Source organism: Mustela nivalis (assembly GCF_964662115.1).
Source record: "Mustela nivalis genome assembly, chromosome: 1".
Lineage (NCBI taxonomy): Eukaryota > Metazoa > Chordata > Mammalia > Carnivora > Mustelidae > Mustela > Mustela nivalis.
The window spans coordinates 53,670,626-53,687,493 of NC_139020.1; the positions used below are offsets into that span (position 1 = coordinate 53,670,626).

Below are 16,868 nucleotides of genomic sequence, written 5' to 3' on the forward strand. Positions count from 1 at the left end.
AGCACTAGTTTAGGGATCTGATAGACCCCTACATTCTGCTAAAGGAAAGTAATCTTACAATAACCAATAGTAATCTTTGTTCCCACCCTTTTTGCCTATAAAAGTCTTTCACTTTGTATAGCTCCTCAGAGCTCCTCTTTATCTACTAGACTGGATGCTACCTAATTCAAAATTACTGAATAAAGACCGTAAGATCTTTAAAATGTGTTCATTTGAATTTTGTTTTTTAACACATCATAGGAGATGAAGATTAAAAGAAGCCCTACAAACAGGCTGACCAATTCTCAGTCTGCCCAGCACTGTGAGGACTCCTAGGAAAAGGGACTTTCAGTTTTAAAATTGGGACTAAGGGGCTCCTGGGAAAGTCCCAGGCAGACAGAACAAGGTGGTTACTCTGCATCTCATCTCATCCAAGCCCTCATTTCACAGGTAAAGAAACCAAGGCCCAGGGCACAAATCAGATCAAGCAGTTAGTGACCCACAACACCTATACTTTTTCTCTTATTTATATGGACTCGTTCAGCCTGTGGACATATTGTGATTTCTCTGATTTAATCACTGGTTTAATCGTTTATCATGTACACTACCCATTAGGGTCTGTGTATCAAGAACCAAATCTCTGTTCCCTTTGTATTTTCAGCACTGGTCCAGTTCCTGAATCAGTGTGTGCAACTTGATATATGCTTGTTGGCTGCTAGTGAAGAACGAAAGTCTGTGGTCTGGGGGAACCGAGATCTTTATTCAAGTTGTATTGGACCAGAAAGACAATAATACATCACAGATAGAAAGCTGAGAGCTGCATGAAGCAACAGCTTCACCAATTTTTTCCTTTATGTCCTATGTATTATATAATAAACATGTATTACTTTATAGTGAAAAACAATCATTTTTAAAAGAATGCTTATCAGTGCTTTGTGTTTCCCGATGAACCAGAGGACCGCTGATCCACAGGCAAAGGATAAATGTCATAGGATAAATTACCACCTCAAATGTCCTGCTTGCCACATTTCTTGCCAAGAGAGCAACAAGAGAGAACCTTCTTATCCTCCCTCATTGTGCCTCACCTGTGGTCCTCACAGATTATTTGTGGAGACAAAAAGGGCAACCAGTGAACAGATTCTGATATGTTTTCTAACTATACCAATAAACATTCCCTAATTCCTGTTCATATTAAAATCTGAACTGGCAGTAGAACATGCTTAAAAATTGATGTAGCATTTGAGATACGAGATTTCAAAGAAGGGACTTTTTCTCCAGCTGTGCTGCATCTCCACATCTGCCAAAATGCTCATAGTTTGACTTTGCACATTCCGACTTACATTCCTCCCTCTTAAAGAGATGAGAATCATGTGCCAGAACTCATTAAGAAATTACCCAGTAAACACTCTGGCTCCCAAGCGGCTTTCTGACACCAAATAAGTTTCTTTGATCAGTAGAATGGTATATTATAATCACTATAAACCTTTAAGGGGGAAATCACTGCCAAAAAATTCCAACAGAGATGAAAATACCAGAATTTTGAAGTTGACCAACATTGCTTCTTTATTCTACAGTCCACAGTGATTCAAAGAGTTTAATTCATTAATATTTAACTTTGCAAGTCTCTACATTCACTTAGAAACATCCTTTTTCATTTTTTTCCTCCTTAAAACTTATTGAGTATCACTGTCCTGTAACTTGAAACTATACCCTGGGATTACTTTATAATAAGTGTGAAAGTAGATTTCCAGGGATCTGTGAGCTGCTGGTTGTTATTTAATGCGTGCAACAACTCAAAAGTGGTGGTGCATGTGTGGATTTCCCACTCCCTCTCTCATTTCCATAGGTTAAAATGAGCAGTGCGTGTATACAGGGAGAGAAAAACACCCATCACCAAAGGGTAATCTGGACTGAGCGTTTAATAGGAATCAAGGCTAACTCTTTCTTTAGGAAAGATTATAAAGAATTTTCTCAACATAGATGGGAGATGATTTTAGCATCAGTTTATAGGGTCACTTTCTTCTGTGCTATTGGCTACTTTTCTTTGAGTTACTGAGCAGAACAAACCCTCAAACCATAAAGCTTTGTTGGACAGCCTTGACGAGCTCAATACCAAATACAATTCTTAGAGCAGCATTCATACTTTTGGGTACGAAACAGAGAAACAAATTTTAATCCAGTGGAATCTATATTAGAATCACTTGGAAAGACTGGCCAAATTACTCAAGCTCACTCCCATTCCCAAGACACTCTGAAAGATACTCATGTTCACCCACACACACTCCCATTAAAAACTGTTGATTCTTGTAGCCACAGCCTATGTACCACAGATCCACAATCAACTGTCGTCAGGAGGCCACTAGTTAACCTACCATTCCAAATAACAGATATCAACATCTGAAATGTGCACAGCCTGTGATCCATCAAGTCCCCCTGTAGGTGTTTATCCTACTGACACCTGCACAAGAAGGCAAAAACATGCAAATGAAATATGAAATTTTCCAGCTTGCGGTAAATAAAAAAAAAACTAAAGAATTAAATAGATTATGGTATCAAAGCATTGGAATTATTCTACTCAGCTGTTAAAGAGGAAGAGGAAAATCTATATTCACTTATATGGGGAAAAATAACTCCGTTTCTCAAATACTTTGACTGTCTCTGAATGGGCTTTTAGCCATCATTATTACATAGGATTACATAAGAAAAGGGATCTTGGATCTGGGTCTCTACAGCACATTCACAAGAGCACCTACAAGGTGCTGTGACATGAAAGCCAGAAGACTTGCAATAGAATTTCCTGGCTTGCATGGCACAGTACACTGGGAAGATGTACATTTCCTATAGCTATGCCAGGACACCCCGCCCCCAACCACCCCCCTCAAAGTGGCCCTGTAAGGCATAGAGCTGTCTGGACCTGTTACCTCCAACAGTGAGCAGCCTCTTCATTCACTCTGACTGTCGCACCAGTATCTGTGGTTCCTTGTGTGCGGAGTGGAACAGGTTTGGGAAGTTGTGAATTTCAGGAACTGAAAAAGTTACCAGGATCCTGTGTCACTGTTTGTGTCAAAGGCTAATTTCTAAAGGAAAGAGAACAAAATACTAACTGTAACTAGAGCATCTTATGCAAAAGAATGAAGATAACTGGGGTTATTTGAAACTTTTACCTTAAAGTCACTTTGAAATGTTAAATGAAAGAAGCCAGACACAAAAGATCATAAAATACATGATTCCATTTATGTGAAATGTCCAAAAAAGACATATCTATAGAATCAGAAAGTAGACTGGTAGTTGCCTGGGGCTGAGGGTAGGAACAGACTTGATTGCAAATGGACATGAGGAATCTCTCAGGATGATGAAAATGTTCTTAAATTGGACTGAGTGATGGCTGCACAATGCTGTAAATTTACTAAAAATTGCTGGTGCTGTCAAAATGGGTGAATTTCAGAATATGTAAATTGTATTTCAGTAAAGCTCTTATTAAACAATTTAAAGTAATACTACACAATTTATAATTTTAGCCATATTACTTAGATGTCTATACAACAGAAATACATCTAGGTTATAAAAAGCAAGTTACGTATATTGATTTTTTTTATTAGCAAAAAGCTGTAATTTAGGAGCGCCTGGGTGGCTCAGTGGGTTAAAACCTCTGCCTTTGGCTCAGGTCATAATCCCAGAGTCCTGGGATCGAGCCCCGCATCGGGCTCTCTGCTCAGCAGGGAGCCTGCTTCACCCCCCACCACTCTGCCTATCTCTCTGCCTACTTGTGATCTCTGTCTGTCAAATAAATAAATAAAATCTTTATTTTTTTTTAAAAAGCTGTAATTTAAAGAATCAAAAAATGTATTTAATCTTCAGTATGCACAGAAAATAACTAGAAGGAAATAAAAGGAATGTTGTTTTTAGAAGGTGAGACTAGAGTTCCCTTGCAGGGAATTTTTTACTTCTTACTTCATACATTTTTGCCCCATTTAATACTGTTATAGGCAAATATTCCTGTTATTTAATAATGTGTAAATTATCTTCAATGTCTACATTTTTCTTTTTTTTTTTAAGATTTATTTATTTATTTGACAGAGATTACAAGTAGGCAGAGAGGCAGGCAGAGAGAGAGAGGAGGAAGCAGGCTCCCTGCTGAGCAGAGAGCCCGATGCGGGACTCGATCCCAGGACCCTGAGATCATGACCTGAGCCGAAGGCAGCAGCTTAACCCACTGAGCCACCCAGGCGCCCCTACATTTTTCTTTTGCTCTCAAAAAACCTTGTTATCAAGGTCCTCAGAATATAAGTATTCTTTTTAAAGGTTTTATTTATTTCTTTAAGAGAGAGAGAACAGAAGCTTGTGGGAGAGGCAGGAGGAGAGGGATGCAGGGCTTGATCCCAGAACCCTGGGATCATGACCTGAGCCAAAGGCAGACACTTAACGAACTGACCCACCCAGGTGCCCCATAAAGTAAGCATTTATAATTAAATATTTCAATTCCAGAATAAAAAAGTAAAATATTGACTGATTCTGGAAAAGGTGATTAAATATAATACATATTGTCTCTTGACAAGTGCACTACAGTAATGTTTTACAGAATTGTTTATGTGTTCTACTGATGGCATGGAGATAATTTTAGGTCAGAGGCTGGTAAATTTTTTCTTATAGAACAAAATAATAAATACATTAGTCTCTGTGTGCCACTCTGTCTCTGTTTCAACTACTTCATATGTCAAAAGCAGCCACAGACCATTCATAAATGAAGAGATGAAAAGAACAGGTTATAATGATCTCTGTATTAGGTGGGAGAATAAGGTTTTTTTTTTTAATATGTGCCTGGAAATGTATTAGAAAAATATAACAAGCTCATGAAGCCCATGCATTCTTAAGTATTATAACTTGGGTTAGGATAATTTTATGTAAGTTTTTAAGAAAAATATTAAGTAAATCTACAACAGAAGATACCTGGGTATGACAGAAATCATGGGAAAAAAATAAGTTGTGAATGTTATCTGCAAATGACAAATATTTGGGAAAACTGCATTTGAGCATAAATAACAATTTATTAGCAATAAACAGTAGGATGAAGAAAATCTCTCCAGACTAGGTAATTCTTACTAGAACTCAACCCAAAGCAAAACTCCTGAAAGAAATATCAAAATGTAGACCAAAATCCCCCAAAGGTAGTGATCCTTAATATTTACTGGATCATAAGTGACAAACCTATTATCCAGGGGAAAAAATGCAAAAACACTGTGCTTTCTGAAACACTTCCAAATTCAGAGACTTCAGCTTGGTGAAAGAAAAGAGAACATACACAACAGCATCATTCCAAGATTTTTTTGAGGCACTCCAGTATACATGACCCATGCTCAGCACTTCACTCAGCAAATCAAACAGGCAGACAAGAATGCAGTGCCCTCTGGGAACCAGTGCCCTCCTCACATACCAATTGTGATGACACAGGAAACTGTGTATTGTCAAAATAAAGTAATGTTGTTGCCGATGACTGCCCCCATTCAACTCAACATGCCACAATCCAGGTCAGAAAAAGAACAGAGTTTTAAATCTTTTCATTCTTCCTGTACTTCGCTAAATACAGCCATAATTTACAAACTGATACCTTAACCAAAGATAGGGTGTTTTCTACTTCAGAAAATCTGAATTGAAAAAGGGCAGAAGAGGATAGATGGTGGGGAGAAAAAGGAGCTAATAATTTTGAGCCACTATGTACTAAGTACTCTCTGTTCTATGGAGTGCTTACAACAAATCTAAGAGATATATATCATTATCTTCATTTTAAGAAAAGGAAATGGAACTATGTGTCTAGATTTATCTCCCTTGTCTCCTCAAGATAAAACTTTTATATCAGTAATACTGAAGAGCAAATATTGATCTATAAATATATTACTTCATGTTTCCATTAACTTTTGCTCATGCTGCTAGAATGTTCTTTCCATACCTATATTCAACTGAATTGTACTTGGCTTTGAGGCTCAGCTTAACCATGACTTTCCCTGAAAAGCCTTCCCTCATGCCCTCCCCCATTCGTGATTCACCCTTGCCGTGGTGTTACTTCCACAGGGCATCACCACCGTACACAGTCTCATGTATACTACTGAAATTGATGATTTAGTTGCCAATCTCCCCTTGTAGGTTAAAAACTTCTGAAAGTTCAGAGACCACTTCAATCTGACTTCTCTCCTCAGAGCTTTAATACTGTGTCTAGCACAAAGTAAGAACTCTGTAATCTGTTGAATGAATGAATGAACAAACTGCATTGCCCAATGTCTAACATGCAAATGGTAGAACCAGGATTTGAACCTAGTATCTCTTTCCAATATACCATCATGTGAGCACCTAAATAAATAAATAAATAAATAAATAAATATTTATGATTAATTAATTAATTACTAGTTGCTCTTTAGGATATTAAAGGATTGTCTACCAGTGACTCAGTTGCTCCAAACTGCCTTGGAAGTCCTTCAAGAAGTACCATAAACTGCCTTTTAAGGGACCAAGGAAAATGTTCTAAAATGTCTTAAATTCAAAGAAAATAAAAATTCTGTCATAAAGAAACTGGGGGTTTCTCAGAATTAAATTGCCAAAGAACTAGGAAGCAGTAGTGTGGTACTCAAAAATAAAACCATCAAAGTCAAATAAGTGTATCCTTGTTAAGTCCCTCTGGCCTCATAGCAAGCCAAAAGTATTTCTGTCATTCCATTTTTAACAAACCCTTAGGAAGGTCCAAGGTGGAAGCTGGCTCATATCAAATTGCCTCTGAAATTTCCCTAGAGTAGTTCATAACCCCGAGCACCCAGGAATCTATATATACCCCATCACCCCTGGCTGATTAGGAAATAAGCTAAGCTCCGCTTTACTACCAAGTTGCTTGTTCCTGCTTCTCTTGAGTTTTCTCAGATAGTTTTGTGATGTATGAATGTGGGGAGGCCTGAAGGCCTTTGCCAGAGTACATCCCCATCCTCCTGCAGGGGTTTAAGAACCCACATGCTGCTGGCCCTACCACCATACCCAGCCCTGCAGTTCCAAACAAATTTTAGAGACTGACATTGGGCAACAAGAAGCTATTGCAAGGTTATAAACAAAATAGTGATCAGACTGATATCTGAAATCTTCCAACTGTACCCTTATAATTGTTATTATCATTATCATTACTATTATTGTTAGTATTATTACCTCTACAATAATGTGTTCTCATGCACATTCTCCCCAGAATGGGACAGAAGGCACAATTACCGCTGGTATACCAGCTGTACATGAAACAATGTTGAGGAGGCATGTAAAAATGTATTTAGAAGCTGAAACAGTATCTTTCATGCCTGTCATGAAGGGAAAATGACTAGCAACTGTTGCTTTAGACTACTATATTCTACTGCACTGACAAAATTAAAAAGTATTTGTTGCAGGCCTACTATGTGCAAAGCATCACACCAGAGGCTGCTGCATCTCTATATATAAAGAAATGAAAAGATTTGTTGGCTTCTCAGGCAAAAATCTCTAGAGAAATTTTGGGGGAATCATAACCATTGTTTAATATTCTTGAGCCTTTCTGCTTCAATTTTTCTAAGACATGGCACACTCAAAATACTTAATTAGAAAGAATCTTCTACTATGTTTTGCAAAGAATATACTTTTTCCCGTGACCAAAATATTAGTATCTGCTTTCTATGCTATTGTCTTTTAAGTATCAAGGTATTTGAGAAATTATTGATAAAAACTTCGTGAGCACATACTGAGAAATAAAAGAGAACTGGTTAATTTTAAAGGGTTATCATGCTCCCAAGCTATCCCCGGACCAAATATGTCTATGCCTTTAAGTCATAGGATCTCTCTTCTTTGAATAAAGAGGTCAACTGCCTACACTCAATCACCCTTCATGAAAAGTAACACAAATACCATCGTACCATGTAATGGAAGTTGGAATACAATGAAATATATTATAGTTTTCATTTACATTCCCACTGTGTCTCCTTAAGGATATACCCTCATCAACTCCATTGGATTTAAGCACTGCTCAACTCTGTAACAGCAACACAGTTAGAAACCAACTCTTACAATGGCCACAGACACAGTTAATTCATGTTATAAGCATTAACTGAGCTTATGTGCAATATATTGTTCTAGATGCTACGAATTCAAGAAAAGATGATGTGGCAGGTAGCAGATAAATACAATCAGTGTGGTATGTCTGATGATCAAAGAAGTGTACCTAATTAGGCTCTCCTGGTCACTGGTATAAGGTAACCAGTTGAAAAATCATGCTAAGCTCATCCACACTAAGCTAATTTAAAGGAAAAATTAGCTCAGTGGCTGCTCCTGTCAGTGGGCAATCTTTTTCTGATTTCAACCCCATGGACACTTCCTATGGGAGATACCATGAACAGTAAATACCCTCTTCACCCAATGACCTATAATCTAATTAAGGCAATAGATACACATTTAAAATGATGCTCCAGCAACAGAAAACGTGGGATGAAGTCCTAGACTTGCCACTTACTAATTATGTGATTTGGGACAAGTTGGTAGCATCTCAAAGCCTCAAGTTTATTGTATGTATAATGGGTAATAGAATATATTTCATGTGACTGCAATAAAGATGCAATGAAATAGTGCAACCAAAACACTAAGTCCAAGCCTGAGAACTCAGAAACCATTAGCTATTATAAAAATATCATTAACATGATTAATCTTAAGTTGAGTGCTCAAATACTCAAAAGAACCAACAGTCAGTTTCAAATGTGGTTGTTTAAAAAAGACTTAGCAGAAACACTAAGATTTGAGCTCCAACTTAAAGGCATCACAAAAAAAAGATGATCCATGATAGAGCAAACTGCAGTAAGGAAACTCAAGATGATGACAATTTCTCCAGCAGGTAATGAAAAGACAGTATGAGCAGAGCTTGTGTAAGGAAGTGAAGGAAGACGGAACTTGAAAGGCAAACTGGTGCCAGATGACAAGAGGCTTTCAGTGCCCGACAAACAAGTTTGAGCTTTGTCCTGTACTTGATGGCGACTGAAAGGTTCTGTCGAGAGAAAAGTAAAATGACCAAAGCAGGGCTTTCTAAGACTAAGTGAAAAAGTTGGGGGTAGGGGGTAAACAAATCAGTTAGAATGGATTGTAACAGGGCGCCTGGGTGGCTCAGTGGGTTAAGCCCCTGCCTTCGGCTCAGGTCATGATCTCAGGGTCCTGGGATTGAGTCCCGCATCAGGCTCTCTGCTCTGCTTCCTCCTCTCTCTCTCTCTCTCTGCCTGCCTCTCTGCCTACTTGTGATCTCTCTCTGTCAAATAAATAAATAAATCTTTAAAAAAAAAAAAAAAGAATGGATTGTAACAGTCCTGCTGTTTGGCAATAAGGACATACTTTGCAGAGGTGTCAGAGGAGAAAGTTGGAGACTGGAAGCACTTCGAAATGAAAAAAAAAAGAGAGAGAGAGAGAGACATTTACTGAATGCCAAGTATTAGTCACAGTCCTGCTCTAAAAAAGGTTGTCAGGCCACATTTTCCCAAGGAGTAGTTAAGTCTCTAAATTAAAGTTATAAAATTCAGAGATATGTTGATTCTTCCAGGTATTTTAATGACTAAGAAGGGTACCTTTCTTGCTCACTATAAGCATTAAATCCATGTTGGTGCTCATAATAATGTGATCTGCATTTGTTACACCTATGCTGCTAGCAACATTATTCACAACAGCCAAAAGGCGGAAAACAATCTAAATGTCCACCAATGATTAGGTAAACAAAATGTGATATTCACATACAATGGATTATTATTCAGTTTTAAGAAGGACTGAAATTCTGAAACATGTTACAATATGGATGAAACTTAAAGACATTAAACTAAGCAAAATACGCCAGAGACAAAAGGACAAATACACTATGATTTCACTTATATGACGTACCACAAATAGTCACTCACAGAGACAGAAAGTAGAATGGTGGTCACCAGTACCAAAATGAGAAAACGTAATAGTGGGAATCTGATGCCCTGAGAAGCAGGATGTTTACTCAAAACGAGATGAAGTTAAGGCCTGCTAAGTCCTTTAGCCTAGATGCCCAACCAAAGAAGACCACCTCTCTCCCCAGGTCAGACATCATTAGATAGGTTGTCCAGTATGAAAAATAAAAAGGAAAAAAGCCAACAATCACCTCCATCAGAATGATAATGATAGCCCAATGGTGCATGCCTCTCTGCTTTTAACATGCCCTGGTCTGACACTAAAGGAGGGGGTAGGGGGAAGCCATTTTACCAAAGTAACCCCTTACCTTGGCTCCTTTAAAGAAAGGAAACTTGAGGAAGGAAAAGTAACTTGCTGAGATGTCTCTGTGCCCTTAATGCCACAGCCATGACAAAGGCTCTAGAGACAAATTCAGTGAGCTTTGAGGGACCAGAATTACTTAATATATTTCTAAATTTAAATTTCCCAAGTAATACAAATGTAGTGAACTGAAAGGGCACCTACACTCCCAATGAGTATAGCAGCAATGTCCACAACAGCCAAACTACAGAAAGAGCCTAGATGTCCATAGACAGATGAATGGATAAAGAAGATGTGGTACAATAGAATACTACTCAGCCATCAAAGAAAATGAAATTTTGCCATTTGCAACAATATAGATGGGAACTAGAGGGTATTATGTGAAGCAAAATAAGTCAATCAGAGAATGGCAATTATATGATCTCACTGGTATGTGGATTTAAGAAACAAGGCAGAGGATCATAAGGGAAGAGAGGGAAAAAATGAAACAAGACGAAACCAGAGAGGGAGACAAACCATGAGACTCCTAATCTCAGGAAACAAACTGAGGGTTGCTGTGGGGGTAAGGTTGCTGGTGTACCTGGGTGATGGACATTAAGGAGGGCACGTGACGTAATGAGCACTGGCTACTATAGAAGACTGATGAATCACAGTACCTCTGAATCACTGTACCTCTGAAACCAACAATACATTATATGTTAATTAATTTAAATTAAATCAAAAGATAATAAAATTAAAAGTAATCTTAAAATAATAATAAAATTTCCCAAGTAGTTTACTGTTTTCAGAACTATGCTAGAAGGAATGCAAATATAGGAAAAGTTTAAGATATGGTCCTTGCCTTTTAAGATCATATAACCTACTCCAGAAGACAAGAATCATACAGTGATATAATAATGAACATTATGAGACAGAATATAATTAGGTGCTAAATTGTGTAGTACAGATTGTAAGTACTCCAGGAGGTCATAAAAATGTCTAACGTCCTGTAGAAATGAATAATGGGTCAGGAAATCTTTACTCACTGCCCACTTGTAGGAGCAAGCAGAGAAACCTATAAAATGGAATGAAGGCTTTTAAAATATCTATTATATTTTAATTTTACATGCAATATACCTCCTCTACCAAACAGTCCTTCTCTTAACTTTTTTTTTCCAAATTTGCTTTTTTCTCAGCCTGTTTACAAGTAATTAGAAAATGCCTCAAAGGAAAATAAATAAATGTGCCAACCACCATTTGAAAGAATGTGTAAATTACCGTGAAACAGTGGTATTCAATGAAAAATTAGTAAATTCAAGCTTCATAAAAATAAACCTTTTATTGAAAGCCTGACTTGTTCAAAGCCAAGAAGAAATAGCTGTATGAATTCCCCTCCTTCCCACATGAGGGCTAATGAGATCCAAGGACAATTTTATTCATTTAGCTTCAGAATTCAGACCATCTGTTTTAAAATGGGAATTTCACATCCCTCTGCATGACACAGATCAAAACAGACAGGGATTTTGTTTCTATAAGGACTCAAACTGTGAGTGTGTATCTTTTTGTTCTGGCCAACCTCACACGTTAAAAGTTGCGTGACTATGTAGCGGAAGCAGTGAGCTGAAGAAGCAAGGCATTAAATTCTATTTCCTAGGCTGCCAGTGACTATAATCTCTCCTCACTTTCTTCATCCCTTCTCCCTGAGTAGCAATCAAATATATTCTACTCCATCAGAACTGAGTAAATAGAGGGGTATCTGGTATTTCGCCTCACCTATCAGCACCATGTGAATACTGGCACATCTTGCAGGTAGTTGGGGTAATATACCGCTACATATCTATACTTTGTGGTTTAAAACCACCATTTTGTTTCACTCATGATTTTGTAAATCAGAAATTTAGGAAGGCTCAGCTTGGTGGTTCATCTCACAGACCTGGTGCCAGCTGGTAGCTGAGGCCAGAGGATCAATATTCAAGAAGGTTCTCTCACTTAACTGCCTTGTAAAGCCGTGGCTCTTCATGCTCACTCTGGTGCATAAGTGCATGCACCTGCGTGCTGTCTCCCCCCACTCCCTCTCTCTAGCTCTCTCTCAACAGATGGTGTATCATCCTCCAGGAAGGGTGACAACTAGAGCAAGGCAAGAAAAGGTGCCTTGGCCACAACATTTAAGGAGGCAAGTTCCCAAGTGCAGCCTCTGTACTTGTTCAACCCTAAGACTGAATGCTTCCTTAAAATGAAAGCTCCCAAAGTGCAAAATTTATAAACTTGTCTTCCCATTACTCCTGGAACACCATAACATCCTTCTAATTAATATCACCCCCTCTAAACTTCATCTTCCGTTCAGTATATGGAAGCAGATTGCCCGTTAGCGGACCTTCCTGCAATAACTCGCATTAGTACCCTTGCTTAAAGTTTCCAGTGGTCCCCCTGGCTTATAAGTAAAACCCTTACTTATAAGTGTTCCCTGATTTGGTGCCATCTCACTTGTTTTTGGTTGAAATGTATCCCCCCAAAAAATATATTCAAATCCTACCCCTCCCATACGTAAATGTGACCTTATTTGGAAGTAGGGCCATTACAGACATAAGAAAATAAAGATGAGGTCTGGATCGTTGGGCTTGTACCCAGTGACTGCTGTCTTTATACGAAAAAGGAAAGAGATCTAGACACAAAGACACAGAGGAGACACAGGAAAGTAGGCCATATGAAAAGACAAAAAGAGAATGAGTGATGCATCCACAAGCCAAAGAATGCCAAAGACTTCCACAAGCCACCAAAGCTAGGAAGAAGCCAGGAAGGAATCTTCCCTGAAGCCTTCAGAAGGAAAATGGCCCTGCCAAAACTTGATTTCAGACTTCTGGCGCCTTGACCATAACACAACAAATTTCTGCTGTTTTAGGCTACAAAGTTTGTGTTAACTTATTACGGAAGACCTAGGAAATTTGTTCAATTCTACCCCCAGTGCTTCCTAACATGCCCCCTTTATTTAGGCAGAGGTTTCTTCCCTGTCCCTAATCTGCCAATCAATTACTACATCTGTCTCTGTCCTTAACCTCCATTAAAAGGACAAAGCAGAGGAGTGTACATACTTATATATTGTAGCTGACTTATAGCTGGCATGTTCTGGTACTCTGCCAGTTAGGGCTACTAGTCCCAAACCTGAGTCAGAGCACGTTTGGCATAGAGTTGCACACATGGGTTAACTTTAAAAAAAAAATGTTGAAAGGATATTGAGTTTTCTTAATAAATGCTTAAAGTTAGAAGCAAAACAATTCTATCCCTGTCATGTTCTCTGTCCATCAAAAAGGAAAAGAGAATGTTTAAGTGAGAACTAATTTATAGAAAGAGATAATGCAAAGCTATAGAAGCCCTCCCTTGGCTATTTACCTCTTAGCTGTCAAAAATGTATGAATTACAGTGATTTTAATCACCTGGACCAAAAATGACTTATAAGTGGTAATTCAATAATCTGGAGCTTAAGCAAGGTTGCCCTCATTATTGCTCCCATTTCAGTTGTTGGAAAAAGTGTATTAAAAGCTCCTCAAGGAATTAGGGATGTCATTTATCCTTTTTCAAAAACGACCTTACAGGGTAAAATGAGCAAAATAAATACAATTCTTTTTAATGTGGTAGGAAAAGGACATCTTATAAGCACATAGTGATCACTCACTTGTGAATAAAATTCATGCCAGAGATTGGAGGGACAGTATCAGGAATGTAGGAAGTGATCGCCGGGCTGGAGCCCTGAATACCCCAGTGGGTACTACATCTATAAGGGAAGTAGACAACCTGGAAGGTATTCAGGTGAGAGAGCAAGACGGAAAAGAGGCTTGAGGAAAAGTAGCAGAATGCAGTGGTGCTTAAATTGAAGGGTATATATATAGTAAAGAATCAAACTTGGTTTTTGTGCCCCAAAGTGTAACGCTAATGCAAACAAATGAAAATTATAAGAGGACAAATTTTGAATTGTCATAAAACAAATTTCTAAAAATCAATTTAGTAATTATGAATAGTCCCTGGAAATGTTCATGCAAGGATATGTAACTTTTCACAATAGTGACTTATTTATCTTTATAGCCCTAGCGCATACCACAATTACTTCCATGTAGCAAGTGACTAACACACATTTGATAAAGAGAAATTCCAATGGTCTCATCTAAACCTAGGATTCCAATATTTTAGGATTCTAAAGAAGCTCAACCATGAAGCAGTCACTAGTAGGTCTCATAGTCATAAGTTTCCTTATGTTGGATATGAATCCCTCAATAAAATAAAAAAGAATCCCAAACACCTGTTAAGAATATTTTTGGTAGTACCATGCAGTAACTAAGTATAAAATGTGAAACACTTAACAAATTCAAAGATTCAAATAAACTATTTACATAAACACTTACCCTCTTATTCAAGAAAAAAGTGACCTGCAATTTATCAAATCTTAAGCACAGACATTACCCTCAGTGTTCTCAGTCATTCCAAAACATTTATTGAACATTAACTGTGTGCCTGGCATGTCTAGTACTTTCAAACAATTTAGCGAGGTAAGTATTAATATCTTCACTTGAAGGCCAAGAGAGTTATGTAACTCGTCCAAGTTCAGGCTGCTACTAGCCCATATAAAGCATTTGTGCAAATTTTTAAAAAGCAAGGTACCTCTTTCTCAAGACATTTTACTTCCATTTGTCAGAACATGTGTCACAATGTACGAATTTTACTAGAGCAAGAAACTTTACTGTCCCCTACCATAAAACCAACACATAAATATTCAAATTGATAATATCTATTATATAAATAGTGTACATTTTGGATAGGTTTCTTTGTGCAGTACGCAATCTACTCAATAGTAAATGACAATTTTGTATGAGCTCTGATAAATGAAGCACAAGGAGTATTACCCCAAAGTACTCCATTAACTCTCAACCTATATGAGAATGATCAAGAACTCACATGAGTTAAATAACCCTCCGGCTGCATAGAACTACTGTCTCCTTTTGGCATTGTTTCATTCTCAAAGCACTCATAAAATGTATTTACGTGGATATAAACCCACTGAATACATAGAAAACAACTAATGCTGAATGGATAAGGTTTCTCAGAGAGACCACCATCAGCATCTTCCAGACAAGAGTTGCTTCTCCAAAGCCTATTTTTACCTAAAAGGCAAACTGGAAAATATTCTTAAGATTAGTATAAAAAAACAGGGATGTCTGGGTGACTCAGTCAGCTAAGCATCTGCCTTTGGTTCAGGTCATGATCCCAGGGTCTTGGGGTTAATGCTGGCATTGGGCTCCTTGCTCAGCAGGGAGTCTGCTGCTCCCCCTGCTTGTGCTCCCTCCATGTCTCTCTCCAACAAACAAATAAAATCTTTTTAAAAATATATACCTAAAAAAAGATCAGTACAAAATAACTGCTCTCACATCAACAAACACTCAGTCTAAACCTGCAGATCTTAATTATTACAAAAATTACTTGAATTAGATTTCATTAAGATATCAAGTGTCTCAGATCAATATTCAGGCAAGTTCTAGAAGGAAGATATTTAGATAACAAAGGCTCTTATAAAAAGATTTTGTTTTTTTCTAGGGAAAGATATCTCACAGTATGAAATGGCCTGAATACCCAATGAAAACAAAAATTCCTCAGAAAAAGCAGTGTGTGTTTATGTGGTGTTTTATTTTCCAAAACACCCTTTTTGGGTCTCTATTGGGTTTTGTATTACATACTGAGAACACAGTGATGATCAAATTCAGACCATGTGCTCCCCTCATTCCAGAAGGCGCAATTAATGTAAAAAAGGAGTTTGATAGGTGCTACCATAGAAATCTAGAGATTTCTAGGTTAGTGATTTCTAGTGTGATAGGCCCACTTGTTCTGTTCTCTCTACATGATTTCTTAGAATTCAGGTAAACAAAGCTTACAAAAATATAAGTAAGATTTAACATTCACTTAAAAACACTAATCACTACCATCATACCTGGCACACAGTAAATATGTAATAGATGTGGAATGAATAAATAGATGGGACTTCCTAGCTAACAAATTAGAGTCAACGGTAAGCAAACATCCACATCAATTATAAAAGAAGTGTTCATGAATACAAAATATTTTTAAATAGCCAGAAGCCTAAGGCAATTTGAATTGAGAAAGGAGGCCATTTAAATACAAACCTCATACTGACCGGCTTAAAACATACATAAATTATTTGTGAGGTCTCTTACGGCTATTTAATGATATATTTTCAGCACCTCCGTAGCACATTTATTTTTATTTGCGAAGTCATGTGGACTCCCCCCCCCCCCCCCATCTCCCAACCAGATCTATCACTCTGGCTTTGGCAAGAGTAATCAATTATAAGGAGCTCTAGTAATTCCCATTGTTTTCAGCCACCCAGAGAAGATCTGGGTTTAAAAGCAAAGAGAGGCAGAGGAGGATTTCTTGGTGTCCAGAGGGTATCAATACCCCGAATTTCAACTTTTCAAGTGGATAATGAGAGATGAAGGTTTGTAGCTTCAACAGTTTTAACCACGTTTACTAACCAAGCCTCTCCAGAGATATGTTACCGAAACAGAAACAAAACGCTACAGACAGTATGCACTTTCTCTTCTAGCTCTGTGCTTTAAAGTTTTTTTGTTTTCGTTTTTGTTTTAACTTCGTCT

General features: G+C 37.8%; 1 long non-coding RNA gene across 2 annotated transcripts in view; it reads right to left on the reverse strand.

Moving 5' to 3' along the window:
• LOC309847113 overlaps window positions 1-16,868 on the reverse strand; it is a 154,855-nt gene that overhangs the window by 125,808 nt on the left and 12,179 nt on the right. For both annotated transcript variants that reach the window (XR_014302324.1, XR_014302325.1), the window contains exons 4-5: window positions 2,901-3,056; window positions 2,352-2,437 (exon numbers count right to left, since the gene is read on the reverse strand). This is a non-coding gene — a long non-coding RNA (uncharacterized lncRNA). The remainder of the gene's footprint in view (window positions 1-2,351; window positions 2,438-2,900; window positions 3,057-16,868) is intronic.